Raw genomic sequence first — 27,961 nt, 5'->3', positions numbered from 1 at the left:
ATTCTTTTCTCATATAGGTTATCAGAGAATACTGAGTAGAGTTCCCTGTGCTATATACAGTAGATCCTTGTTGGTTATCTATCTTATATATAGTAGTGTGTGTATGTTCATCCCAAGCTCCTAATTTATTGCTCCCTCCCACCCCGATACGTTTCCCCTTTGGTAACCATAAGTTTGTTTTCTATGTCTGTAAGTCTGTTTCTGTTTTGTAAATAAGTTCATTTGTATCATTTTTTAAAATTAGATTCTACATGTGAGTGATAGCATATGATATTTGTCTTTCTCTGTCTGACTTTACTTAGTATGGTATTCTCTAGGTCCACCCATGTTGCTGCAAATAGCATCATTTCATTCTTTTTTATGGCTGAGTAACATTCCATTGTATATATACACCACATCTTCTTTATCCGTTCCTCTGTTGAAGGACATTTAGGTTGCTTGCATCTCCTGGGTATTGTATAATAAATAGTGTTGCAGTGAACATTGGCGTGCATGTATCTTTTTGGATTATGGTTTTCTCCAGAGATGTGGGCAGAATTTTTTTTGTCTCTTATGAGAAATCAAAATCCCAAGCTTGTGTCCAGTGTGGATGTGAGGTCCAAATTCATACTATCTGCAGGTTGAGGGGATTACAAGTCAAAAATTACTATAAAAATTGTTCCTGAACCAGTAAAGTCCTAGGGCCAGGGCAGAGGCTAACATTTTTTCTCTGACAAACAGGTTCCAAGTTCCAAGTCACAGATTGGGAGAATGCCCAGAAAAATAAAGAATCCTACAACTCAATAAGAAAAAGACAAACAATCCAATGGAAAAATTAGCAAAGAGTATGGAATTAACAATTTGTGGAAGAGGAAGTATGTGTGGCCATTAAATAATGGGGGAAAAAGCTCTACCTCATTGGTAATCAAAGAAATACAAATTTACATAACAAGGGCCTAGCATTTCATACCTATCAAATTGACCAAATGTTAAAGATGCTAAAACCAAATATTGGCAGGGTTGTGGGAAGGTCAGAAGCCTCAGCCAGCACCGGTGGGGATGTAAAAGTCACCACCACAGGGGAGAGCAATTTGTTATCCAAACAGTGGGAATGGAAAACAGAAAACGTCAATCCTTGGGGGTGGCTAAGTAAATTGTGGCAATATTCATACACTGGAATACCACGTATCAGATAAGATGAACCAAATAGATGTATTAATATAGATATATTTGGAAATACTTAATGTGAAACAAACAAAAGAAGGTGCAAGAGGCTTTTTGTACCTAAAAAGGAACCGAAATACCATATACTATGGTATATAAATAAACACACTAAACAACAATATATATATTGAAGTTATTAAACCGTGGGTGAGGGACACATACCAGTTTCAGGGTCATTACTTCTGGAGAGGAAGGAAGGGAAGGAGATAAATGGGATGGCAGTGAGGACTCCAGTTGTATTTATAAAAATTTCTTTCTCTCCAAAAATGTATGAAGGAAATATTGCAAAATGTTAAAATGTGTTCAGTACTAATGTTTGGCATGTGGGTATCTGTTAAATTATTTTTTGTGTCTTTTTTGTGTGAGTTTGAAAACTTTTTTTTTTTTTTAATAAATTTATTTATTTTATTTATTTATTTTTGTCTGTGTTGGGTCTTTGTTGCGGTGAGTGGGCTTCTCATTGTGGTGGCTTCTCTTGTTGCAGAGCACGGTCTCTAGGCATGTGGGCTTCAGTAGTTGTGTCATGTGGGCTCAGTAGTTGTGGCTCGCAGGCTCAGTAGTTGTGGCTTGCTGGCTCTAGAGCACAGGCTCAGTAATTGTGGCGCGCGGGCTTAGTTGCTCCGCGGCATGTGGGATCCTCCCAGACCAGGGATCGAACCCATGTCCCCTGCATTGGCAGGCAGATTCTCAACCACTGTACCACCAGGGAAGCCCTGAAAACTTTTTTGAACAGTGTCTAGGAAGCAGTCATGTCTAAATCCATCCACTTGATAAATTGTAGGAAATTGGAATAGAAGACCCTCCATCTCCATCTATTTGGCTCCCTTATTTTAGAAGACAGAAAAAACAGTGTTGAAACTGAGAACTATCTGAATATTTTCTGGCACAGATTTTGCCCATTAGGGATGACTACCAGATACTGTGAAATAAATGGGAAATGCCCTTAATGAAGGTTCCTTTGCTGCCCATTGTTTTATCATCAGTTACCCCGAAGGTGTATGGACTGAGGCCTGAGACTTCCAATCCTGTCCCTGCCTTGTTTCCCACTGCTAGTCCGGGCGTGGTTTTCAAATTAGAGTGTGCAACTGTCATCGGCAAATTACTAAAAATGCAGTGTCCTTGGCTTTGCTGCCAAAGACACTGATGGGGTGGGTGGTGGAGGGGCAGGGCTGGTGGGGGCTGGTGATGGGTTATTTTTAACGTGCACCACGTTGATGGGGCGGCAGCCTGCAGAACAACAGCTTCAGCCTTTTGGCCACCTTTGCCAAGTACCTGCCTTGGTTTCCTCTTCTTTGAAAAACAAAAAAAAAGAGAATAAAAGGAGGCCTGGCTTACTGCTGGTGAACATGAGACCTCAGAAACCAGGGCAAGGCTCATCACCCAACCTCATGGAAAAAAAAAAAATACAGACTAGTCGCCAAAATGAAAGTAGATTATATATCTAGTTAGAAATGGAAGCGGCAAGTTTCCATTGTAGGTGCCAGGATGGCGGTAGGGTGGTAAGTTAATGCTTGAAAGAAAGGGGAATCTGGTCTCCCCCCCCCCCACCTTCTCGATGGGCGGAGGGAGAACATGAGGAAGAACCCAGCTGAGAAAGTTCCTGCTGATTTATTCACAGCTGGGTACTGCTGTCTTATCACTAATTCATGTTTGCAAACTGCTCTCAGACTCTCTGATTAAAAAAAGGGACAAAATATAGGCAGCATGTTCATTATTATTACATTGTAGGAGAGGCCCAGCATGAAGATGAAGATGGCCACTGACACCCCAAAGGCAGAACTCGCTAGCAGGATAGACAGACAGAAGGACAGACTGGTGGCCAGAACTCCAGAATGATATAAACTAAGCCTTATGTGACACACCACCCTCCAAGCCACGTTCCTTTTCCAAAGTCTCAGACAGGGTCTGTAACTAGCTGCCATGGCCGGTGGCATCCGTCACCTTGGAGATTGATGAACTTTGGGGGAGGCCGTTGAAATGACCCACATGGGAAACCCAGCAACTGGGAAGCCAGGGCACAGGCACCAACCCAGGCTCAGCCAGGCAGATCCATCTGCCTGGGGCCTTGAAACTTGAGTTAGTGAAGCAAAGAATCAGGGATGAGGAGACCATTTTTCAGGCAGTGACCATGATGGCGGCAGAGCTGTGACCATGTCCAGAGTGTGGTGTGGGCAGAATCTTCACAGCCAGTTTCTAGGGCATGATTCTGGCTGAGTTCTGCTTTGGGCTGTCCATGTTCCCACGGGTTTCATTCCTCCACGTGGCTGTCCGTGAGCTACCCACAGTCCTTTCAGTACATTTTTTTTTCTACTTGAATCAGCCGGTGTTGGTGTCCATTGCTCACATCTAAGAACCCTGGTGAATTCAACCAATGCTTCAGAGACGGGAAGAGTTCCAAGTAAAGGAAACTACCTACTTAAAAAACAATCGCCATAACTCACCCCAGAGATGATAAAGTCAGGAGCTTCAAAGCCTCGTTTGTTGGAATACATGTCAAAGATCTCTACACATTTAGGAAGTGGCATAAAGCCTTTGACTCCTGTTCTAAGGCTTTATCTCCAGAAACATTCCCACAAAGATGGTGCTAGCTTTTGGACTTGACCTACACAAGCATGATGGTGGTACCATTTTCTGGAGCCTGATGGAGGAAATAGGGTGGGTGGAGGGGGTGGCAATCGAGGGTACCATTTAGGAAATGTCAAGTATGAGTTGCCCCTGAAGTATCTGAAGGAGGTACCAAGCTGGTACCTGGATGAGTGTAAGAGTCTGGACGTTAGAGGTATTCAAATGAAGGAATAAATTTGGAAGTCATCAGTAAACGGATGAGGTTCCAAGCTATGGATGGAAACACCTAGGAAAAAGAAATTGATAGAGAAGAATGAGAGGGCATATGCAGAGATCAGGGAGAGGGTGACCTGATTAAGGAGACCGATTAGAAGTGTCTGGTGGGATAGGAGCAAATGCTGAAGGCTATTGGATCAGGGAAAACAAGAGAGGAGAGTGATTCAAGGAAAGGAAGTGGGCAGCTATGTATATTGCACCTTCCAGGATGGTTATATTACATGGAAGTTGGAACTGACAACACGGAAGTCATTGATGACCTTAATGAGAGGAGTTTCAGGGGAGTGATGGAGCCAGAATCCAGACTGGAGCGGATTGTAGAGTTAATTGCAGGTGACAAAGTAGAGGTAACAGTGTGTTGTAGACAACTTGGTGGAGAAGTTTGCTCTGAAGCAGAACAGAGAAAGGCGAGGAAAGCTGAGGGCCTGTGGAGTCAGGGAAAGACCACTTTTCTTGAATAATGGGTGATTCCAGCCCATATTTGTATGTTAGTGGGAATGATCTAGTAGATCATTGGAGATTGATGGTACAAGAGAAAGAGAGAGAACAGAGGAAGGAAGTCCCCTTCATTCAACAATCATTCAGTGTTCACACGCATCAGGTGCTGTTCTGCATGCAGGTTATAGAGCACTGAATGACCCACACAGGGCTTCCACTCCTATGAGCTTCCATTCTGGGGTGAGTTCAGGTGAAGGGATGGCTTTTGACAGGTTTGAGACAGGTGTAGATGAGGGTACATTTGCAAGGTAGGGATGGGAAGAGTATTGAGCTCCCGTCTGACAGCAAGGCTGAGGCAGGTCATGAGCTGACATTAAAGGTGGGGGAGGAGGTCATATGGGAGCTGTGAGGAGCGAGGAAAAGTGTGTCACCACCACCTGGGGAAAGTAAACTCAATGAAAACCAGTGGGGCAGCCAAGTAGTGCCCATGGGAGGTGTGTGGTCCTGAATTTACAGTGAAACCAGTCAGCCTGGTTGATTGTGTGATTTTTTTTCTGTCAAGGTCAGTTGCTCAAGGGCAGGCAGGTAGAAGGTCAATGCCTGAACCACTCAGGGTCGGACTTTTGCCACAGGAGTATGGCTGAGGCAACAGAGGAGCGTGGGAGTGGAAGAGGTCTCCCAGGGAGAGGCTGGAATGATGGATCTTGTCATCTAAGCAGGTAAGGAGGACACAGATGAGGGAGGGAGATGGATAAGACACAGGTAGGGAAGGTGGGGTCCTCACTGGAAAAGTGTCCTAGGGCCTAGAGGAGAGCCAGGAAGATGGGAGACAGCGGCTGGGGAGGAGGATGTTTGAGACTGATGTCTTGGAGGTGGGGGTATGCTCCTTGCACCAGGTCTACGGTGTGCCCGTGACGCAGGAGGGGTTGAATGGTAACCCCCAAAAGACGTGTTCATGCCTTGGTAACTGTGGCCGTGACCGAATTTTGAAAGTCTTTGCAGATGTAATTAAGTTAAGGATCCTGGATTATCCGAGTGGGCCCTAAATCCAAGATGTGTCCTGACACCAGAAAGAAGAGGAGACAGACCCACAGGAGGAGGCCATATGAAGGGATGGGTGCACAGCCACAGTCAAGGAACAGCAGAAGCCACTGGAGGTGGGAAGGGGCAAGGAAGGGTCCCTCCCAGGGCCCTCGGGGGGACTCTGACCCTGTCCATACCTTGATTTGGGACTTCTGGCCTCTAGAACTGTGAGAGAATCAGTTTGTGTCCTTTTAAGCTGTCCTGTCTGTGGTTCCAACAGCCCCAGGAAACTGATATAGGACTTGGCAGCTATGGCGCTGCTTGGCTCCTCCAGGTGGGTATAAAAGCCACTGAGGCTGATGATGGGGTAGAAGTTGAGGGGCAATTAGCGAGTCGGAGCTAGAGTTATTCATGAAGAGGAGGAAGGTGAAGGGATGGGTGCACAGCCACAGGTCGCAAAGACAGCGGTGAGGAGAGGCAGGCCGTGATGCAGCTGCATGACACAGCTTCAAGTAAGCTGGCGTTCTTAACGGAAAAAAAAAAAGAGAGAGAGAAATAACTTGGAAATGGCAATGGGGGAGGGCTCCAGGGGAAGCAGGGTCCCGGGGGGACACAGTCTGGTTTCAGTCAGATGGCGGGAACACTGAGAGGAGGGGCTGGAAGTGTGGGATCTGCCAATCACAGCAGAGCAGGGGTGAGGTGAGGGGGGTGATGGGTCCATTGAGGGGAGATGGAGGGGGAACAGGGGCAAGTCAGGGACCACTGCCCAGAGGCCGGCAGCATGGAGTCCTGGGCCTTGAGAGGGTACCGGGCTGTGGGCCGGGGGCCGTGCTTCTGAGCACTTGACTCTGGGCCTTGGGGGCCCTCCAGCACGTAAGCCGGCTCCTTAGCTTCTCACCGTCATTTCCCAAGTGCAGAGCTGAAGCATTCGGGCTCGTTTGTCTAGATGAATGCCCAGATTATATCTCGAGATTTATATTAATGTATGCCTAACAATGAGAGGTCTGTTAAATAATTATGGTGCACTCACACGATGGAAACTTCTGCGACCATTACAATGTGGTTAAGAATATGGGAAAATACAATAAATAGTTAAGTGCAAAAACTGGGTTACAAAACATACAATATGATCCCAGTTTGGCAAAACAAACAAACAAAAGTTTACCTACAAGCATACGTAGGCCTGGAAGTAGACTATACACAGAAACAGTAACAATAGTTCTCAGTGGAGAGGAGTATGAGAATCTTAATTTTCTTCCTACTTTATTGTATTTTCCAAAACTGACAATGAATGTTTATCACTTTTGTGATCTGAGGGAAAAAGAAAGAAAATTTGTCCTAATAGCATGCTCAAAAGTTTTTTCCTCTCTCTCTCTCTGAGAGAAATATTTAAAGAAATTTTCCAAAAAAATAAAAGAAATTTTCAAGGTTCCTTTGGTTCACAATGAATGTGAGACTTCTTCCTATCACAGCTACCCCCTCATACCTCACGCCAATATCAGGTGCTCCTTGAACTTGATCCTGAGCTATCCCTCCAACACGGGATCAAAGGACCTGGAGTTGGAATGGCTACAGTGTTCTGGATCTGTGGGCCGTTTCTACAATGTCCCAGGTGAGGGGCCTCCTGGACAGGACCTGTTCCCATTTGGATATGACACCTGCCACATGTGCAGCCAATTTTTGTTTCTTCTGAGACCTGCCTGCCCTCATCTGGTACCTTTAAGGGAGTTCAGGACCCTCAACTCCCTTAAAGTTAATACTCTAGGCGCGCGAGCTCAGTAGTTGTGGCTTGCAGGCTCTAGAGCACAGGCTCAGTAGTTGTGGCGCAGTGGCTTAGCTGCTCCGCTGCATGTGGGATCTTCCCGGACCAGGGCTTGAACCCGTGTCCCCTGCATTGGTAGGCAGCTTCTTAACCACTGCGCCACCAGGGAAGTCCCTGTCTCTGCCCTCTTAAAAGAGATTGACGCGTTTGTTGAATGGGCTCAGGACAGAGCCCAGGGGCAGGTCTCTAGAAAATTCCCATAGGACACAGTAATTGAACTCATCTAACATCGATGATTTGGCGCTCATTTCTCTACATTTTGACAAGTCCAAGGTCAAAGGCCTTGCTGAAATCCCTGCAGAAAAATCTCAGCACTTCCCTGCTCTGCCATAGTTCTTCCTCAATCCCTATGCTGCTGATGGACTTAGAGCCTCACCCTTCCAGTCTGTACAGTGAGGAGAGGGGTAATACTGGTCTCAGGCCATAGTGAGAGCACATATGTGAAAGCACTTAGTGGCTCCCAATTTATGAGTGTCACCCAAATGGTGGTAGTTGACAGTTGAAACCCTACCGAGACAAGGCTGAGAGGCCGGTGTGACTTGTTTTTGGTGATCTGTGCCCCTCCCAGTGATCCTGACTGCTAAATGCTCACAAATCATCCATTGAACAATCTATTGTGGACTATTGCTAGCGATTTTTTAAAAATCAAACTCAATGATCTATAGCTCATAAAAGGAATCCTCTCCCCCCTTTTGAAAGTTGAAGTAAACTTGCATACCCTGATGTGTCACTGACATGGCAGTAGTTTCCAGACTATGTAGAGAACTCCAATGAACCAGTAAGAAAAAGTTAAACAGCCCAATAGAAAAACTGACAAGGTCACGGATAAGCAATTGACAGGAGAGGAAACCCGAATACCAAAGATGCTCTACCTCATTTGCAAGCAGGGAAATGCACATTCAAATCATGTTGAAAAACCATTTCTCACCCTTTAGATCAGGAAATATGAAAGTCTGACGATTCCAAGTGCTGTGAGGACACGGAGGATGGGAACTTCTCACACTGCAGTGGGTGGGGATTGGGTGGCTCTGGAGAGCAACTGGCGACATGTAGTTAAGCTGGAGGCGTGCAGGCTCCCCATCCCCCCACCCTCGCCTCCTGCCGAGCAAGGCAGAGCCTCAGTGTAGACTCGAGGCTACTACACACGCCCAAGGAGACATGGACCAAAATGTTCACAGCAGCATTGTTTATTGGGAGAAAAAGTGCAAACAACTTAAATGTTCATCAAAGAGAAAATAGATTTAAAAATTGTGGTATATCGATACAGTGGAATTCTATACTGCAATGAAAATGAATGAACAGGAAAGGGCATATAAGGACGGTATCTAAACCCTAGTAATGTTCTGCATATCTTTTTCAAGCTAAGTGATGGTTATACAAATGCAATCACTTTATAAAAAATTCCTTGAGCTGTACCTTTAAGATTTGTGAATCTTATTGAATGGCTGTTACGCTTCAATAAAAAAGTGTACCAAGTATGAATGAACATGAACTAAACATATCTGTATAGATTGATCTAAAAAACACAGGGTTAAAGAAACAGATATCACTGAAGGTGACATAAAGTATAAGGTCTAAAAACTTGCCAAACAGTTGGGTAAGTTGTTTACAGATACACACAGAGGTGGCAAAAGCAAACAAATATGCGTCAGGGTGCAGAGGCTCAGGGAACAGGTTTAGAAGGGCATATGAAACAACACATCTGTAAACTTTTATTTCTTATGCTAGGTGATGAGTACACAGGTATATTATTATATCATTATTTATATTTTTGTATAAGTAAAATGTTTTATTTAAAACTTTTTATAAAAAATCAGGATACATTCTGTCTGTCTCCAGTTTTCTGGTTCCCTCCCTTTCTCCAGGATTCTCACAGGTGACCCCAGAAGCCAAGAGTTCTGTCTGCGTGTTTTTCTCCTGCCAAAGGGAGGTAGTGGTGAGAATTCTGGAGCCAGACTGCCTGGGCTCAAATCCCAGCTCTTCCGTTTGCTGGCTGTGTGACCTTGGGCAAGTGATTGAACCTCTCTGTGCCTCAGTTTACTCATCTGAAAAATGGAGATTATAACAAGACCCATCTAACAGGGTTATTGGTAGATTAACTGAGCTAAGACGTCTAGAACTGTGCCTGACAATTGGCCTGCATCACATGCACTAGTTCTGATGGACTCGCCGGGCCAGAGGTCTGCTAACCTTCACTTCACTCTCATTGTGCTGGTCCACTCTTTCCAGCCCTCCTCTTCGCAGAAGGCAAAACAAAAATAGAACAATATAAAAGCAGAACATTCCCACATTCTGACTGTTTTCTTCGTGGTCCTTCCCAAGTGAAAGACCTGTTCCTCCCCCTTTTACCTTCTTGCTCTGAAATCCCACTGTTGTCCCCTTTAGCTGTCTTCTCAAGCGTGAGGACCATCTGGGCCTGCCTCCCTGACCTTCTGCTTCAGAAGCCATTAATTACCAATATTTTGTTGGGTCTACGTGGTGTTTTAAAATATTTGAAACAGTTGCCTACATTTATAAATTAGGAGAGTTCCCATTAGAGTCTGGATCCTTAGCTGCTGTTGAAAAACTGTACCATCTGGCAACACTGGGCCCACATCTCCGTGTGGCAACCAGGGTTTGGGCAGAGGGCCAGCCCCAGCGAGCTCCACAGCTCTCCCGACTGCCTTACCAGGGTGCCACCCACAGAGGACAGGTGTGCCCCGTGCCAGCGGGCCTGACCAGGGCGCGAGGGCCACTGAAATGTACCCAGGCTCTGCCAGCAGGCTGTGGTCCTGAAGTGAGGGTGCATCCCCCAGAAGACAGGTCCCCGTTTCCTGAGTGACAAAGGTGCCATATGGGCTTGAGGCGGCCCTGCTCTGTCCCCTGGCTTGCTCTGGGCAGTTGAGTCGGCGAGTGCCCCTTAGACTGGAGATCCCATGCCCTCCTCGTGGGACCATTCTGTCTGAGTCCTTCTGCTCGTCTTTAAAATGTGAGCCCCCTGTGAAGTGTATCTACCCTTTGAGGCCCTGTGAGAAAGCAACCGGAGGTGACTCCTTTGTGGAGAAAATATTTCATTGACATTAAAGCATTCATCTGAAATTCCCTGGAAACGTGAAATCCGTGATGGGTAGAGGCTGGCACTTCTATGGTATCTGTGTCATCACTTCTGCCTCCAGAGCCTGGAGAGCCACTACTAAAGAATCCCAGATCACCCGCCTGGGTGCCCGGAGGAGGGGGAGGCTGTGAGGGGGGTGGAGGACAGAGCGGGGCTATGCAGGAGGGCAGTGGCTCAGCGCACCTTGTGAGGATGGCAGCGCCAAAGGCCCCTGAGATGTTTGGAGCCTCTGGAGTTTCTCCATAATCGCATATGTCTGACCCTCTGTTTTTCTCAGTGATTTGCCAATAATAAGCCTTAATCCAACGGGAATAAATGCAGATCTGTGGAAGCAACAAGACAAGAGCTGAGCCTTAAGACTGTCTACTCAGAGGTGATTTGGGGAGAGGGTTGGTGGCTGCAGCTCTGACAGCTGACAAGGAAGGGAAACTGACCAAATCTCAGGCTCTCTGACAGCAAGGGGAAGCGGGCCTGGGTCCGAGAGGAGGCCAGCGGGCTTCCAGAGACACGGCCTCTTTCTCTAACGATAGGTTCCTTCATACTTCTCTGCTTGGAATTTTACTTCTGAGAAGCTCCCTTTTTTCTTGACTATTTTCTTTTTCAGAATCTCAGATCTTAAAATTCTAAAGTCAGTAATCTCTAACCAAAATGTCAGACCTCCTGCAGACCCCCGCATGAGGGCTGCTCTGTTATTTATTCCAGGACAATGTCTGGGGTCCATGCGGAATCAAGGCACCACTCCCCCACCCTGCCAGAGTCACCAAAACTTTTCTCCTTTGGCCCAAATTAGATGCAGAGCAGAGCTCTCTCCACTACCTCTGGGAGTCACTTTACCAAGCCCTCAATGCTCACATGAGAGTTGCTTTAACTGGGACTTTGTATAAATTGGAGGGAAAGGAGGATATTGGGACATGATTTGCAAGCAGCTTGAGGTGGCAGACATACTCAAGTCTCTTTTACTTTCAAGTTTCAGGTTTAGTGTTTTTTTGTACCTTTCTTTCAAAGAAAGAACTGCAAACCCAGCTATCAGATTTCTGCTCAGGACTGAATACGCACTAATGGGCTGCCAGGGGGCGGGGACTGGGTGGGCCAGCGGGCTGAGGGGAGCTGTTTAACTTTCACGTTTTGTTTGCCCTGATGTGGATAAAGCCTGCAGTGCCGGTAACTGCTTGCTGTTTCATGAAGAAATTAAAAAGAAAAAGTTCTTTTTTCTTTTTTTTTTAAAAAACTATCAGAATATAGGTGGAAGAAAAGTAGTTAAGGCAGAAACGTAAAAGGCAATGCAAGTCTAATGATATTTATTATACTTAGTGAATGGACACACAAATTGAACTGAAAGCCAGTTCAGTCAAGTTGCTGCCATTCTGAATTCCTACAGCCCAGACCTTGTTTCCCATGTGAAGCTGTTTGAGAATAGAAAAGGAGCACATTTAAATTCTTTGTATGCTCTGGACTGAATGTTCGTGCCCTCCCACTGCCTCCCCACCCCTGCCGGTGTTCATATGTTGAAACACTACCCCTCATGTGATGGTGTCAGGAGGTGGAGTCCTTGGGAGGTGATTAGGAGTAGATGAGGTCGTGAGGGTGGAGCCCTCATGAATGGGATCAGTGCCCTTGTGAGAGTCAGGAGACAGCCTGCTTCCTTCTCTGCTCTCCACCATGTGAGGATACAATGAGAAGTAGGCATAACTTAGCCCATTCTGATTAATGCAGAAAGTTATACAGTCGACCCTCAGTATCCATGAATGATTGATCCCAGGACCCCCACGGATAACAAAATCTGAGGATGCTCAAATCCCCTATATAAAATGGCATAGTATTTGCATGCAACCTACACGCATTCTCCTGTATACTTTAATTACTCTCTGGATTACTTATAATACCTACTACAAGGTAAATGCTATATAAATAGTTACAGGTGCAAATTCAAGTTTTGTTTCTTGGAACTTTCTGAAATTTTTTTTCCAAATACTTTCAATCTGAGGTTTGTTGAATCTGTGGATGCAGAACCCACAGATATAGAGGGGCGACCATACCTACCAATAAACATATAAGATTGTATGCACCATGGACTATACTTCCCAAGTTAAAAAAAACAAAGTACATCTTGGGTCCTGTCATCACTTTCTCATGATATTGTATTTTTTGCAATGAATAGATCTAGCTCTCTTTGTGAGGAAAAAAGAAATAACACAGACTGAGGTAAAGATGTGGAGAGAGTAGACTGGAGGTGAAAAGAAAGCACAGCAGAAGAGCAGGCATTTTGATTTGGAAGTATTTACAGTCCTGATTTTGAGGTCTTCATTGACACCCAGAGCTCAAAAACAGGCTTTACAGAGGGGCTGGATTTAGTGGAGAATCTCTGAACCAGGTTCAGACCCAAGTTCCCCGGCTCCATTCTTTCTTTACCGTCGTACCTGTCGCTTTACCTGTGTAAAAGGATAGTAAAATCCCACACCTTCACAGCAATTTCAATGTTCCTGTCCCTGTTCTAAGTGCCTTATGCATGTTGAACCATTTGATGCTACAACAGCCCTTCCAAGTTAGTACTATTATTACTCCTTGCCTAGACTGAATAACAGCCCCAAAGCTATCAGGTCCTAATCCCTGGAATCAGTAAATATCACCTTATATGGAAAAAGAGTCTTTGCAGATGTGATTGGGTTAAGGGTCTTGAGGTGGGAAGACTATCCTGAGTAATCTGGTGAGCCCTAAATGCCATCATGTGTCCTTATAAAAGAAAGGCAGCGGGAGATTATAGACACACAGGGGATGAGAATGCAACATGATCCACGGAGCCCGGATTGGGGTGATGGAGCCGTAAACCAAGGAATGCTGGCAGCCACCAGAAGCTGGAAGAGGTAAGGAAAAGATTCTTATCTAGAGCTTCTGGAGGGATACTGATTTCAGACTTTTTGTTTCTAGAATTGTGGAAGAGTAAATTTCTGTTGTTTTAAGCCATCCTGTATGTGGTAATTTGTTATGCAAACTGGAAATCTGTTGCAGCGGCCACAGGAAACTAGTATAACCCCATTCTGCAAATAAGGAAACAGAGGCACAAAGAGATTAGGTAACCTGCTTGGGTCTCCCAGCTGGTGAGTAGCATAGCCCGATCTGGACCCAGATCAGGTGTCTCTGGGCTCTGAACACCTCTGCCTGCTGCTGAGAGGACACGGTACCCAATGGATGCCAGGACCCTGCTTTTGTGCCTAATGTGAGCAGCTTTGCCCCAGAGGCAGTAGGGAGTCCTTCAGTGCCATCTTGGCCACATGTTCCCCACAGTTTAGCCACCATCCCCTGGCACTGGTGTCTCCATGGTCCGTTCAGAGCTGGTGTGCTGCAGAATGTCACCCTGCCCACTGGCAGTCATCCCTCGAGGTCCACATCCTCTAGAGACCAGCACTTTGGTAGAAGCAACAGCACCCCCAGGAGAGTGGGTGCAGCTCCCTAGTTGCAGCACCTGGAGGTTTCTGGTGGGTTCTGGTCTGGGCTGAAATGTCATGAGAATTAGATTTAGATGTGATCCTGGGAAGAAGAAATGAGAACAGATGTCAGAATTTGGCTCTTCCTTAATAAAGGTATGAATACAAACCTATTGGGACCAGGTAGGAGGCTAAAGGGGGAGCTAGTGTTCTACACTGGTGTGGGCTCTGCAAACACAAGCTCAACTCTCTTCCCTAGACAAGCAGGGGAAAGTGTGCCACTCGAAGAAAAGTGCTGCCCAGGCTCCTTCATGCATTTGTCCCTTTGGCTAATTCCTTACAGCAGAGACTCCCAGTATCTGTTCCCCTCTTCTTGCCTCCCAGTAGAGGCCCTGGTTGTAGCTGGGCAAAAGGCTGCCCAGAAGAAAGACCATGTTTCTTCACCTCTCTTCCAACTAGGTGGGGCCATGCAACTAAGTTCTGGCCAATGAGATGTAGGTGGAAATGTGTGAGACTTTTAAGACACAGACTTAAAGTGTGGGATGTGCCCTTCTCTCTCTCTTCTTTCCAGCTGGTGAAAATCCCAACGTAATGGCTGGAGCCCATGCAGCCATCTTGAAGCAATGAGGTGGAAGCCTCATGTAGAGGGTGGTGGAGGAGCAAGAGAGACTGGATCCCTGAAGCCTTCTCCTCGGCATAGATTGCTTACCTTTGGTCTTCCTTACCTGAGACCACTGCTATTCAGGATTTTAGCCTAAACTGACAGACCCTTCTTTCCACAATCGTAATCACTCTTGTTTGTATCTGAATCATCACAGAGATTCTTTGCCTCCAAATGCACCTAAGGCAGCCAACTTTGTTTCCCCCACTTAGAGAAAGCAAAGAGAAGACATATGTCAGGGGCGGGGTGGGGGGGAGTTCTGGTTCTGCTTAAATTAAAATGAAGGTGAAATACAAAAGCTATTTTTAGATAATGTTAAAGCCATGCCTGTGATGTCTCTGTCGCCCATTTGCTGAGTTAGTTGAACTGTCTTATTGCGCTGTTTCAGTTCCAAAAGAGGAAACGTATGTATTCAGAACACACGCAATGGCTGCTCTGGGGTGGTAATTATCTGTCTGCCCTGTGTGTATGCCTGTCTTGTGTCGCAGTGTCTTAGATCCCCAGCTACATGGTAACTGAGCAGACACCGCATCTAATGCGTGTTTTGTCTCCATCGTAGCGCCCAGCACATGGACTGCCTCCTATAAACGTGCTCACTGGGATGACTCGTGTATGCCTTTATCAGAACTGCTCTAGATATGTCTGCACATTTACATACGTCTCACTTTGTTTCCCTTCTCCTGGTTTACTCAAAGAAATGTCTAATAATCTTTAAAATTTCTCCTCTGAACAATCTTTCATGGCTTTCTTCTCTGGTCTGAGAATTAGATGCAAGTAAGTTTTTGACTTGCAAATTCTAGCTCAGCAGCTGACCCCTTCAAGCAGAGGCTCCTATGTTCCCTTGCCTTTCTCTCTGAAGACTCCTAAAGGAGAATAACTCCATTCTTTAAGAACGTAAAATTTCTCATTTTGAAAGCCCCTGTATTGTAATTGCCTTTTATGATGATTATATTATACAAAATTTGTTGGAATTGCATTAAAATAGCCATCTGCCAGCATAAACACACTTTAACAAATGCATACTGTATTTATATGCTATCTTGCAGTTTTTCTTTAATGATTTTACATTTCTTATACTTCCTGCAAAGAAATTTACTATCGCATTATGCTATTTCATTGTCAGTTAGGTTTTCGAAAGACGTCTTGTCCGAATCCTCAGCTATATGCTTTAGTCTTACTATTTATAACCAGAACAGAAATGAAATCGGTGTTTCCAAAACAAACCTTCCAGCTTCAAGGGTCAGCTCGTCTGAACTGAGTCTCACAGTTTACAGATGTGGGAAGCCCTCCTGAATGGGGCCCGCCCACCGGAGAAGTCTCATGATGCTTGGAGGAAGCTCCCAAGACAGTGGTGATCAGGAACACCGATTCCAAACTACTTCTTTCCACAAATGGAGGCCACGCCCACTCTCCAGGGCACAGGGATAAACTTAGGGGATTGATGCATAGCCAGTCACTGACAAACCAGATAAGCTTGCTGAGTCAGTCTGTGGAACATGTTTTAATTTTAGCTGCTCCACATCAACCAACAGGAGGTTTTTTTTTTTTTTTTTTTTAATTATTTATTTTTGGCTGTGTTGGGTCTTCGTTTCTGTGCAAGGGCTTTCTCTAGTTGTAGCAGGTGGGGGCCACTCTTCATCGCGGTGCGCGGGCCTCTCACTATCGCGGCCTCTCTTGTTGCGGAGCACAGGCTCCAGACGCGCAGGCTCAGTAGTTGTGGCTCACGGGCCTAGTTGCTCCGCGGCATGTGGGATCCTCCCAGACCAGGGCTCGAACCCGTGTCCCCTGCATTGGCAGACAGATTCTCAACCACTGCGCCACCAGGGAAGCCCCAGGAGGATTTTTTTTAAAAGTCATCTAATTAAAGATGGAAGGGGGTTAAGACAAAGCAGCCAGGATCCCCTTCGCCTGCTTAATGAGGTCTGCATTGGTGCCCACGTTAAAAAGCGCCTGGGCAGAGTGATCCATAGCCCCCAGAGCTGAGGTCGGGGGACGGGGGCACAGGCCCCTCAGGGCTGCTTCTACATCTCGTTCCAGCAAAAGTTTTCCCAGGACTTAGTGTTGCCAAGAACAAGGCCTCAGAGGCCCGTGTCATCTTTCTGATATCAAGCAGAAATTTGTGTACAAGGCAGACAGTACAGGTCCCATGCCCCAAGGAAGAGATATTCGTCTAGAAAGGGTTTTCGTTCCTTTCCATGTTGAATTTAACTGAAATAGGTAGTAAAATTCACAGAGCAATTTTGTGTAAACAGAAGACCCAGATTACTTGAGGCAGACGCAGAAGCGGAAGTTCCTGGAAGCCATCCCCCTTTGCCTGGCTTTATAGTCCAGGATACCCCTTCTCTCCGCTCCTCACTGCCACTGGCGACGGTCAGGTGTTGCCATCAGTTGCTCAGTTTACCTTAGGAACCTTCTGCTACTGTTTCTCAGCCTCCACACCACGGCCACCACGGTTGTTTGTAAATGGTGCTCTCCGGGTGACTCTCTCACAGGAACGCTTTGATGCCTTTCAGAATAAAATTTCCATCTTTTTTCAGAGCACCCCTGCCCTGGGACCTGCCTCTCCTCTGAGCCTCCTCTCCAGGGCTTCCTACACGCTCCTGGGTCCAGTCTTCCAGAGTCTGCCCCAGACCCATCTTGCTGTTTCTCATGCCTTTGCACAAACTCTCCTCCTGCCAGGTGTGGCCTCCCTCCCTCCTCTCCCTGCATCTGTTAACCTCTTGGCCTCACACTCAGTTCCTAGAGGTCAGCAAGAAGCCTTCCCTCACTTCTCAGCACCCTCCCCTGGGCTCCCTCCGTGTCCCAGGCACGTCTCTTTCAGGGAGTTTATCTCGTTGTGTGATTAAAGCGGGGCTCCTGTATCTCATAAGCAACAGTAGGATACAGACAGTGAGATCCCTGTAGGCAGGGCTGTCCACCATTCAACAGTATTCAGCACAGTGTCTGGCACAAATTATATATTCAATAAATATTAGTTGATTACGTGAATGGATCCATGATCATATAGAAACAGAGTACAGGAACAGTAGCTGTGCTGTCTACTGCAAACCAAGACACGGTGGAGCCCTCCCCTTTTCCTTTTAGGAGAGTCTCCCACTTCGCCCTCTCTTTCCGCCTCTTCCTCCCTGACTCTCCATAGGCACCAGCCTCGTGGGCAGGCCCCTGAGAACACACTGAAGGTGGCGCAAGGGAAGGAACGTTCTAGAAAGGTGCACTGGTCGGTTTCACTATCCATTTCCATCTAAGCACCTAACATCCCCCATCACATTAGGTATGGGTGTGAGCCACAACAAGAGCTAGAGCAGAGAGGGGAATGGATTGGGAAAGGAGAGGGGGGAAAAGAACCTCTAGTTTTGGGTAGTACCAGTGGAAATACAGTCCCATAAGATGAGTTATAAAGAACCACTTCAAATTGAGAGAGGTACTGCTGAATATATAAATATCAGAAAAATGTAAACTTCCTATGCACGTGGAAGCCGTTGGCTGTGTGTGTTCTTTGCTCCCTCAGACCCATTTTCTGCCCTGCTGCTTGTCCTGGGAGGCTGATGTGTCCAGGCTGCATCCACCGGGCTTCCTGACTTGGGACAGGCCCATGGGAGGCATCATTAGTAGATCAGAGAGAAGGAGGAGAAAGAGGTATTCATTTCCTTCCTCCCTTCTACTGCCTGGCTTCTGGCAAAGTTCACTTGTCCTATTTTCAACAGAACTGCCAGACCAGTCCCGGAAAGGATGAAGGCTTCTGCACTTATTTCAAGAACATGGTATCTGCAGCATGAAGTGAATGGGCTTTGTAAATGTCACTGCTACAGGAACAGAGGAAGCCAGAGAAATGGCGGCTGCAGTGGTCCCAGCTGGACTTCGGGCCACGGTGGATAGTGTAAACTGAGACTTTCTCTGAGTTCCTACCTCTCTCTTCTGAGACAAGGGCCACCCCTGCTCACAAGCTCTGTGCTCAGGCCCCTTTCCCTTCACTCATCTAACAAATATTTCTAGAGCACCCAGGACCTTTAATCCTTGGTAATGAATTTGAGCCATGGTACCGCTCTCCTTTTGCTCAGCGACCAGAGTCAGATGTTCTGTCTGAAAGCCAAATATCTGAGGCTGCTTCCTTCAGTGGTCTTTGAGAGTCTTCATTTTCCTACTTTCAGGTCAAATGAGTGTTATCGATCATAGGGAAAATTATAACCACAGATAAATCGCTGTAAGGGAGAATGCTCTGGAGACATCTCCCTTGCTGAGGTCAGGGGCAGGGCTAAGCACTTCCACATGCACTGGCTAATGTCATCTTAAAACCTGTGAGCTGGTGAACATTACTTCCCTCACTTCACAGATAAGAAAACTGACTACCGAGAAGTCACAAAACTTGCCCAAGTTTACGCTAGCTCCCAACTGCCAAGGCCAGATTCAGACACAGAGACGCCAGAACGCTTGTTCTTAACCGCCACATTCTACTACTGTGAGAACTCCGACAAGCCCGTCATCCTCTCTAAGCCTGCATTTCCTCCACTGAGAGTAAAGAGGCAAGATTAAATCATTTAAAAAGTGCCTCTCGCTCCAAAACGCAGGGCTCTTCTGCGGAAGCTGCTTTACCCCTCTCAGCCACCAGGTGGTGCAGAGCCAACCGTACGACCTAGTTGCCAGGGCTCCAGGGCCAAGAGCGGCTTGCCCCCTGAACGGTCTCTGACCCTGGCGTGGGAATAAAGCACAAACTTGTTCCCAGTAGTGATCGCTGCAAAGCCACACAGCAGAGCCAAGAGTTTAACCAGCTGGTCTGACTCCTCTGGGCACATGTCCATCAGCTGCACTGCTGCTACTCTTAAGGGGACAGGTAAGACGGAAGACCTCTTAGCTCTTTTGAAGCACCTTTAACTTTCCTGCAAATGGCATGGTAGAGTCAACTTTCAAAATGAAAAAAGGTTAAGAAGTAGATGCATGCCAAACCCAAGTGGATGTTCTCAGTCAATGAAAGAGAGGATTGCTGCTAGTAGCACACCCAAACCCACTCTCAGAAATCTCTATGAGGCCTCTGGCCAGTACCCCCATATGTATGCGTGAACATAAAATCGGCTGAACGTGGCTGGCAAAAATGGAGACGTGGTTTGTGGCACAAGCACATCCCGGAAATTACTACCCATGGAAATGGATTTCAAGTCCGCAAATGGCATCTTCTAAGTCACAGAAGACCACGTTCTTCTCTAACAACCTCAGGCACTGAGAAGTTACAGGAATTGTCCTCCATATGTCAACTTTTCCTTGCTGGTGGCCCTGGCTGGCCCAACCTTGGCCTGCTTTGTCTCCACGCTCTGAGATAAACCCTGGAGAATAGAAATGGGGCGTGAATGCCTACGGACTTGGGAAATGAAAGGAAAAAGATGGAGACAAGGATTCTTCCTTCTTAATGCTCTGCCTGAGGTTCATGGGTGTGCCTGTGTGCTAAGTTATAAAACTGGCAGTGACAGACAGACAGCAAACATTTCCAAGGAGAGAGCATAGGGGTGTTTCCAAGGAGGTGGAGAGGGTTATTTCATGAGAGTACAGGATCCCAAGTCCCAACGTCATAGTTACTGCACATCCCCTCTCCAGATTCTGGAAGCATCTGTGGCAGATCTAGTAACTCAGAAAAGTTAGACCAGTTATCCTGACAAACTGTGAAATCTTTTTGGGAAAAGCATAAAAATGTCTGCTAAAGAGAAGAAAATTATAAAGGTCATTATGCTCATTTAGAACTGAGTTTACCCACTTGGATTCCTGTTTTCTCTTCCTGGTGGAAAAGAAAAAAAGTCATTTCAGTCTCCAAAGAGATAATTTAAAAAAATTAAACCGATTTGATTTATTTAGAATGTCAGTGTGGTCTGTAAAGATGGTTCTACAAGGACAGAGTTTCCCTTCCCCTCAAACTGCGTCCCCCAAACACCCCAGGAGCGAGAAATCAGCTATGCATCCAGCATCAACACTTTGGGGGGAGCAATTAGCACTGAGTCAGGGCCAAGTACATGTTGGGAGCTGGTACACCTTTAATCATTGCACACCCTGTGTGAAGAAACATGCACTCATCTTCGCTCTCGGTCACTGACCGTGGCTCCCCATATTATGAGCTGGGAGGTTTGTCAGGCTGAATCAATAGAATCATACTTGTGACTCCCTCGGTCCCACTTTTTTCCCTGGCATGGACTGTTCTTCCCATGAAATGTCAGCTCTCATGAGTGAAGAGAACAAAGGAAGCCAGAGTATGAGCTGGAGGAGAACTGAGACACCATCTGGTGGCCGTTCACTATAAATCTTTGCCTCTGATGCAAATTCCTGACACAAAGGAGCCCGGTCTTGTTATTTGTAGGCTGCAGGAAGTCTCTATTACCTGGGAACACCCAAACTTCCACAGTGGGCAGCCCTCTTTTCAGTTTTTTTCCCGATTCAAAGTACTCAACTGTATAGCACAGGGAACTATCCTCAATATCTTGTAATAACCCATAATGGAAAAGAATCTGAAAAAGAGTATATATATAGATATATAGATATATAGATATATCTCAGATATATATATATATATGAATCACTTTGCTGTACACTTGAAACTAACACAACATTGTAAATTAACTCTACTTCAATAAAAATTTAAGTACTTGGGCCCAAGTTTTATAATAACATCTTAACCACGCAGCACAGGAGGCAAACTCCCCTTTGAAGACTTTCACACAGTGAGGAAAAGAAAGTGTCACTTGGGTTGCGATGTTTTACCCTGTCGGTTGTGAGAGTTCTTGAAAGGAAAAAAAAATGCCTGTGAAATGCTGATTTTTTTCCCATGAATGTTCTGCAGTAAAATAGAAAAAAAAAGAGCCTATCAGGTTCCCCGTCTCATTGAAAACTTCCTTCACTGACTGAAGACCATTTTTTCAAGACAAGTGAATTACAGACTGAAACTTCCCCAAGTCCACCTCCTTCCGTGGGCCCCCTGACCACAAGCTGGCCTTTGTCCTCTTTTGTAGACGGCAGTGACTAAAGTGCCCTGAATTTGACATTTATTGATGGGTAACCTCAGGCTCTCCCTGAGCAGAATCCCTCCCCAGCGCTCCTCACACCCACTCAGCGGGCGGCTCATCCTGTCCTAGGACCACTTCTCTCCCTAACTACCCACGATAGCCCATCCTGACCAATGTGGGAGCTTTGTGTCCCAATCTTGAAGAGTCTTGCTTGCTAAGGTAAAAAACTCTCAGAGAGTATTTTTATTTTTAAAGAGGTTTCACAAAGCCTGCATGAGTCAAAGGAAAGAATTTCTAACAGTGTAATTTTACTACTTACCAGTGTTAAGGCAGCGTTGGGAAACAAACAACAGGGTCACCCCTTGGGTACTCTCTGGATGGGCCATGTCCTTGGGTAGGTCCTTCCCCTGCTCTGAGTCATTTCCAATGTTGTGAGTGTGACTGTGGGCAGTGGCCCCTCCACCCCTAGCGAGCCCCTGCCTTGCGTGTGGTAAGTGGGTCTCTAAGACCCTGAACTTGGTGTTCTAAGAATGAACCCCCCTCTCCCTGCTGCCGGAACCCAGCACCCACGGCTCCCGTCCAGAGGAGCCCAGGGCCTTTACCACCTCTCCCATGCTGTGGTTGGGAGGCCCATGTTCAGACTTGCCTGTTCTGAAATAAATAGTTGGGCACTGCTCAGAAACGGGAACGTCACGTTAATTAACAGGAAGAAGATGAAACAGAACCCAGCTCAGAAGGAGCTGCTCACCTCAGGGAGCAGGAGTAGGGATTGGGGGAGGGGGCGAGGGCCCAGGGTGGGCACGGGGGAATGGCCTGCACCTGACCTGGTCAGTGTTCTCAAGCTCAGGTCGGTTTGCCTGTCCTGGTCTGGGACTAGCAAAGGGGCAAAGGAGGGCAACTCGCTCAGCACTCACTGGCTTGGACGTTAGTTAGAGCTAAAGGCAGTCACCAATGCACCCCCATCTGCAAAGGCCAAAAGCCGGGACAACCTGCCCGGAGCACCTGGACGTCAGGTAACTGGGGGTGAGGAGGGGAGTAGCGGACAGGGTCCCACACGATGACTTTGTGCCTTTTAATCAGATATCCCTAAGCCCCCGAGCACAGACACGTTCACAGCCACCTGCTGGTCTAGAGCTCCCCCCGGGACGCCGAGGCCACGGCCACGGAGCAGCCTGGAGTCAGGCTGAGGGGAACCCGAGGAGGAAGACGCCGCAGCCTGGGGTCCCCAGTACAGGGGCGGTTCCAGACCCCTGCCAGCCTTGGGTGGCCAATGACCCTGAGATCTTGAGGGAAAGAAAGCCCAGGTTTCTGATCTCACAACTTGTCAGATTTTAAGATCTCCCCATTAGCCATGGACGTGAGAATTTGCCAGAAGTACTTGGCCACTGAAAGGTTTGACAGGAAAATTACAAGATGTCAGTGCCAAGGCACCACCCTGAGAGCAGAGGCAGAACTGGATGAGAGGCCAAGGGAGCCAGGGTGTTATGGGCTGAATGTTCCCCCTGCCAAAATATAGGCTTCCTACCCACTATGTACCTCAGAATGTGATCCGATTTGGAGACAGGGGTTTATAGAGGTAATCAAATTAAAACGAGGTCAGTAGGGTGGTCCTAATCCAATAATGACTGATGTCCTTGTACAAAGGAGAAGTTTGGACACAGCCCACAAGAGAAGAATGCCGGGGGAGGATGAAGATGTCCGTATACCAGCCAAGGAGAGAGGCCAGGAGCAATGCCTCCCTCACGGCCCTCAGAAGGAACCAAGCCTGCGGACACCTTAATTTTGGACTTCCAGCCTCCAGAACCAGGAGACAATACATTTCTGTTGTGTAAGCCACCAGCCTGCGGTACTTTGTTACTGCAGCCCTGGGAAGTGAATACACGGGATCAACCCCTGGGTGTCCTTGGATGGGTCCCTCCATTCCTCTGGGTAACTAGAAGGTGGCCGGACACAGTCCAGAATCCCCTCACTGGCCCATCACTCTGACGCTCTGGCCTCCGGGCCCCTGAGAACAAGGGGGCATCTGGTCCACTTGGAACCTAAAAAAATTACTGGACCAAGACCCTGTTTTTGTGCAACAGGTCATGATTGCCACGTTCCTAAGATGCTGCAAGCTGCTGCAGCTCTGTCCAGAGGTGGGAGTGGGGTGGGGCAGTGTGGCTCGGCTCTAAAGCATTGTTGAAAGTAGCGTCTACGCAGCTAGGCATTTGAAACATTTGAAGTGTAAATCTTCATCTTCCCCTCGCCATGCTTGCCTTGAGGTTCAGGGCCCGTGATTCTTAGGTGTCATTATTGGATGACGGTGATGAAGACGCCCACGCCTTTGAACCCACCTCATTCGTTAACCACACTAGCTGTTCCTGCCTCTTTCCCACAGCTCCTTCATGGATCTGCTTGGGTTTTGCACGGGGATCTGTGTGTGCCGGGCGGGCTTTGTGTGTGTTTGAGTTGCAGGCGCAGGCTTGTTGGGTGAAGAGGTGCAGGAGGGGTGGGTGTGGCACGGGTGGGGACCCAGGCTGGTGCACGTGAGCAAGCTGGGGAACATTTTGGTGGGTCTACGAGTTCTTGGAGGTGCCTCCCCCTCTCAATGCTTGTGTCTTTTTTTCTTTACAAGACAGGTACTAAGCAGGCAGCAGCTGTGGCAACCAGACCTGAAATGTTAACAGATCAATGAAATCGCTTGTTTTCACATTTTGATACCAAAGTCGGTGGTGGGACCATTCTAGGAATGGGTTTAATTGCAAAGCATCCCAAGCCCTCCCCCTGCAGAGGCCTCCGGGTGTGTAACTCTGCTCAGAAAACAGATGCCAGGCGGCAGGAAAGACCAAGCCTGAGGGGGACCTGATGTAATTTCTCCCTCCTGGTTAGTGGGTGGGGGAAGGGAGAAGCCTCTGAGGTACCCGGAAGAAGAGGGGAGGGGGGGAGGGGGAGGGGGAAGGGCAGGCTTCTTTGAGGTCCAACCTGTGCTGAGTGACTAAAATGAGGGTGACGCAATGAAGCCTCTGCAGACTTCCCACTGCTGTAATCCTGCGTGAATAATTCTGATAATGACCCTTTACTCAGCAAGGGTGGCATCCAGATAAGCAGATTGCTAGAGCCGTCCTGTCAGCTTATGTGCACTGCGCACTCGTTTGCCATCTGATGTGACGTAACCCACCACCGTGACTGACACTGCCCCTTGGGGCCCCTGGAGCCCAGGGAGAAATGATGAGACAAGGCCTGTCCAGGTGGGGAGAGGACGCCATGGGGTGCTGGGGCCTGTCCCCTCCTTTGTGCTCCTGGGGCGGAGGCCCTGCTCTCATCCCTGTTGGTGAGCAATGGCCACCAGGAGCAAGTCGAGTGTGCAGAGGCCTCAGTCCTGAGGGGAAGAGTTCAAGGTTGTCTTTCTTGTCAGGGGCCTTGTGTGCGGGGAGAGAGGTTGTCACAGCAAAGAGCCTGGGCTGCGGTTTTTCTGTGCATCTCAAAGGCAGAATTCGGGACCAAGAGCGTCCTGTCCCACACACAGCGAATCTTCGTGTCACTCTTCCCAACACCCCTTTCCTCCCTTTGGGTAAAAGTCCAACCACGGTCTCTTTGAGGAACCGCCCCTCCCTGCATTCTCAGCCCACGTGTTTGGGGGACTTCACCCACCCTTCTGGCCCCAGAGTGGAGCATGTAGCCCAGGGCTGGCCAATGAGAACACTGCCCCTCCCAGCACAGGCGCCCGCCAGTCAGGGACACTCCCGGTGACACTGTTGTTACCGTCATCGGGAGACAGGTGCTTTCTTTCTGCTGGAGTTGCTAAGCAAGTAGGGTTCATCGAGCATGGCCAGGGGCAGCTCTGCCATCCTGTGAAGAGAGGCTGACCAAGAATAAAGGCAACACAGGCTGAAGCTAAGCAGAACAGAGAGATAGAGGGAGATGGGAGACGGAGAGAGAGACTGATCCCTGGCACCCATTCAAGCATCCAGACCCAGCTTTGTTTGAAACTGAATGGGGTTGTGTTGAAACCCCATTATTTTCAGGCATATAAGCCAGTAAATTCCCAATCTTTGTCTCTCCTCCTGTTTTGGGTTGGGTTTCCGTCATTTGCACCTGACAGAGTCATGAGCAATACGCAAAGCCTGTTGCCTCCACAGGCCCAGCATACAGAGTCCACCTGGTCTCCCAGAGGCCCAGCTCTGTTCTCTGGGAAGAGCCGGGGGTTGGGCCACCCCTCGCAGAGGGGCCAGTGGGTCTGAGTCTCTGCTACAACGCTCCTACTCATCTCTCTCTTCACCTGGTATTCTGCATTCTTTCTCTTCTTTCCTTTTCTCCTCTTCTCTCTTGATTTTACCCAGGATTTTAAAAGATGCCAAATATTTTGTGTTGCCAGAAAGTAAACAAGGGCTCCAAAAATGATGGAGCACAAAGATGGAGGAGCAGCTGGCAGGGCTCTCACTGGCCAATTCTGGAACAATTAGAGCACTAAAATAATGGAGGGCAGTAGTGAATTATAGACCATTAGAAAAGAGGAAACTATGAGTCCACACCAATAATAAATAGATCAATGAATGAATGAGTGAATGAATGAGAAGGAAGAGCTTTTGCCACAGCAGAATGTCAAGTGCTGGTCAATAAACGTGAAGGAAATCATGGGTGAAAATGTTTGAAGATTTTTCATGTTGAAAAAGCGTCATTTTTGAGCCATCATAATAAAGACTTACGTAGTCAAGAATGGATCAGTGGATGCTAATTTCAGGGGAAATTTTGATAAGAAGCAGGATGTTTTCATAGTCTCAAAGTATCTCCCCACAAATTGCCCATCAGTTGCCAAGGGCGTCAGAGTAACTATCAGGGGAGGAATAAGACCACATCTTCATTAAAACTAACAACGGCAGGGAGGGCCAGGTGGACACCACGTTCCTCCAGGTGGGACACCCTGAGGAGAACACGACTTAGAGAGTTCCCCCTCCCACCCAACCCCATAAACAGAATCTAATAACGAGCAGTCATCTGACAAACCCCAAACATAGACCGTTTTAATAGTTTAGTTCTTTTATTGTGGTAAAAAACACATAACGTAAAATTTACCCTCTTAACCATTTTCAAGTGCACAGTACAGTAGTGTTAACTACATGCACATTGTGGTGCAACAGATTTCTAGAACTTTCCATCTGTGCTCATCATTGAACAACTCCCCTGCTCCCCGTCCCCAAAGCCTCTGGCAACCACCATTCTACTGGCTGTTTCTAAGAGTTTCGCTCCTTTACATACTTTGTATGAATGGAATTGTGCAATGTTTGTCTTTTTATGACTGGCTTATTTCACTTAGCATAACGTCCTGAAAGTTCACCTATGTTGTAGCATGTGTCAGAATTTCCTGCTTTTTAATGGCTGAATAATATTCCATTGTACATATATACTTCATTTTCTTTATGCATTCATGGTTATTGATGACATTTAAGTTGGTTCAACCTCTTGGCTATTGTGAGTAATGCTGCTATGGACATGGGTGTGCAAATATTGCTTCAGGATCCTGCTTGCAGTTTTTTTGGCTATATTCCCAGAAGAGGGATTGCTGGATCATATGGTAGTTCTCTTTTTAATTTTTTGAGGAAACTCCATGTGTTTTTCAGAGTGGCTGCACCATTTTACATTCCCAGCAACACTGCACAAGAATTTCCTTTTCTCCACATCCTCTCCAACATTTGCTATTTTCTGGGCTGTGTCGGGGGGTTTTCATTTGTTTTTTTGGTTTTTGTTTTATTTTGTTTTTGTTTTTTTGATAGTGGCCATCTTCATGGTATGAGGTGATAGCTCATTGTGGTTTTGATTTGCATTTCCCTTATGATTAGTATTGTTGGGCACCTTTTCATATGCTTGTTGACCATTTCTATATCTTCTTTGTAGAAATGTCTATTCAAGTCTTTTGTTCATATTTTAATTGGATTTTTTTATTGTTGAGTTTTACGAGTTCTTTATATATTCTGGATATTAACCACTTACCAGGTATATGGTTTGCAAATATTTTCTCCCTTTCAGTAGGTTGTCTCTTCACGCTGTTGATTGTTTGGTTTCCTTTGCAATGCAAAAGTTTTTAAGTTGGATGTAGTCCCATTTGTCTATCTTTGTTGCCTCTACTTTTGGTGTCATATCCAAGAAATCATTGCCAAATCCAATGTCATGAAGCTTTCCTCTATGTCTTCTTCTAAGAGTTTCACGGTTTCAGGTATTACATATAAGTTTTTAATCCATTTTGAGTTAATTTTTTAAAATAAATTTATTTATTTATTTTTGGCTGCGTTGGGTCTTCGTTGCTGCATGCCGGCTTTCTCTAGTTGTGTAGAGCGGGTGCTACCCTTCCTTGCAGTTTATGGGCTTCTCATTGTGGTGGCTTCTCTTACTGCAGAGCATGGGTTCTAGGCACGAGCTTCAGTAGTTGCAGCACACGGGCTTCAGTAGTTGTGGCACATGGGCTCAGTGGTTGCGGTTCGTGGGCTCTAGAACGCAGGCTCAGTA

This window comes from Balaenoptera acutorostrata, chromosome 5 (assembly GCF_949987535.1).
Source record: "Balaenoptera acutorostrata chromosome 5, mBalAcu1.1, whole genome shotgun sequence".
Taxonomy (NCBI): Eukaryota; Metazoa; Chordata; class Mammalia; order Artiodactyla; family Balaenopteridae; genus Balaenoptera; species Balaenoptera acutorostrata.
Note: the sequence above shows the minus strand (reverse complement) of the source record.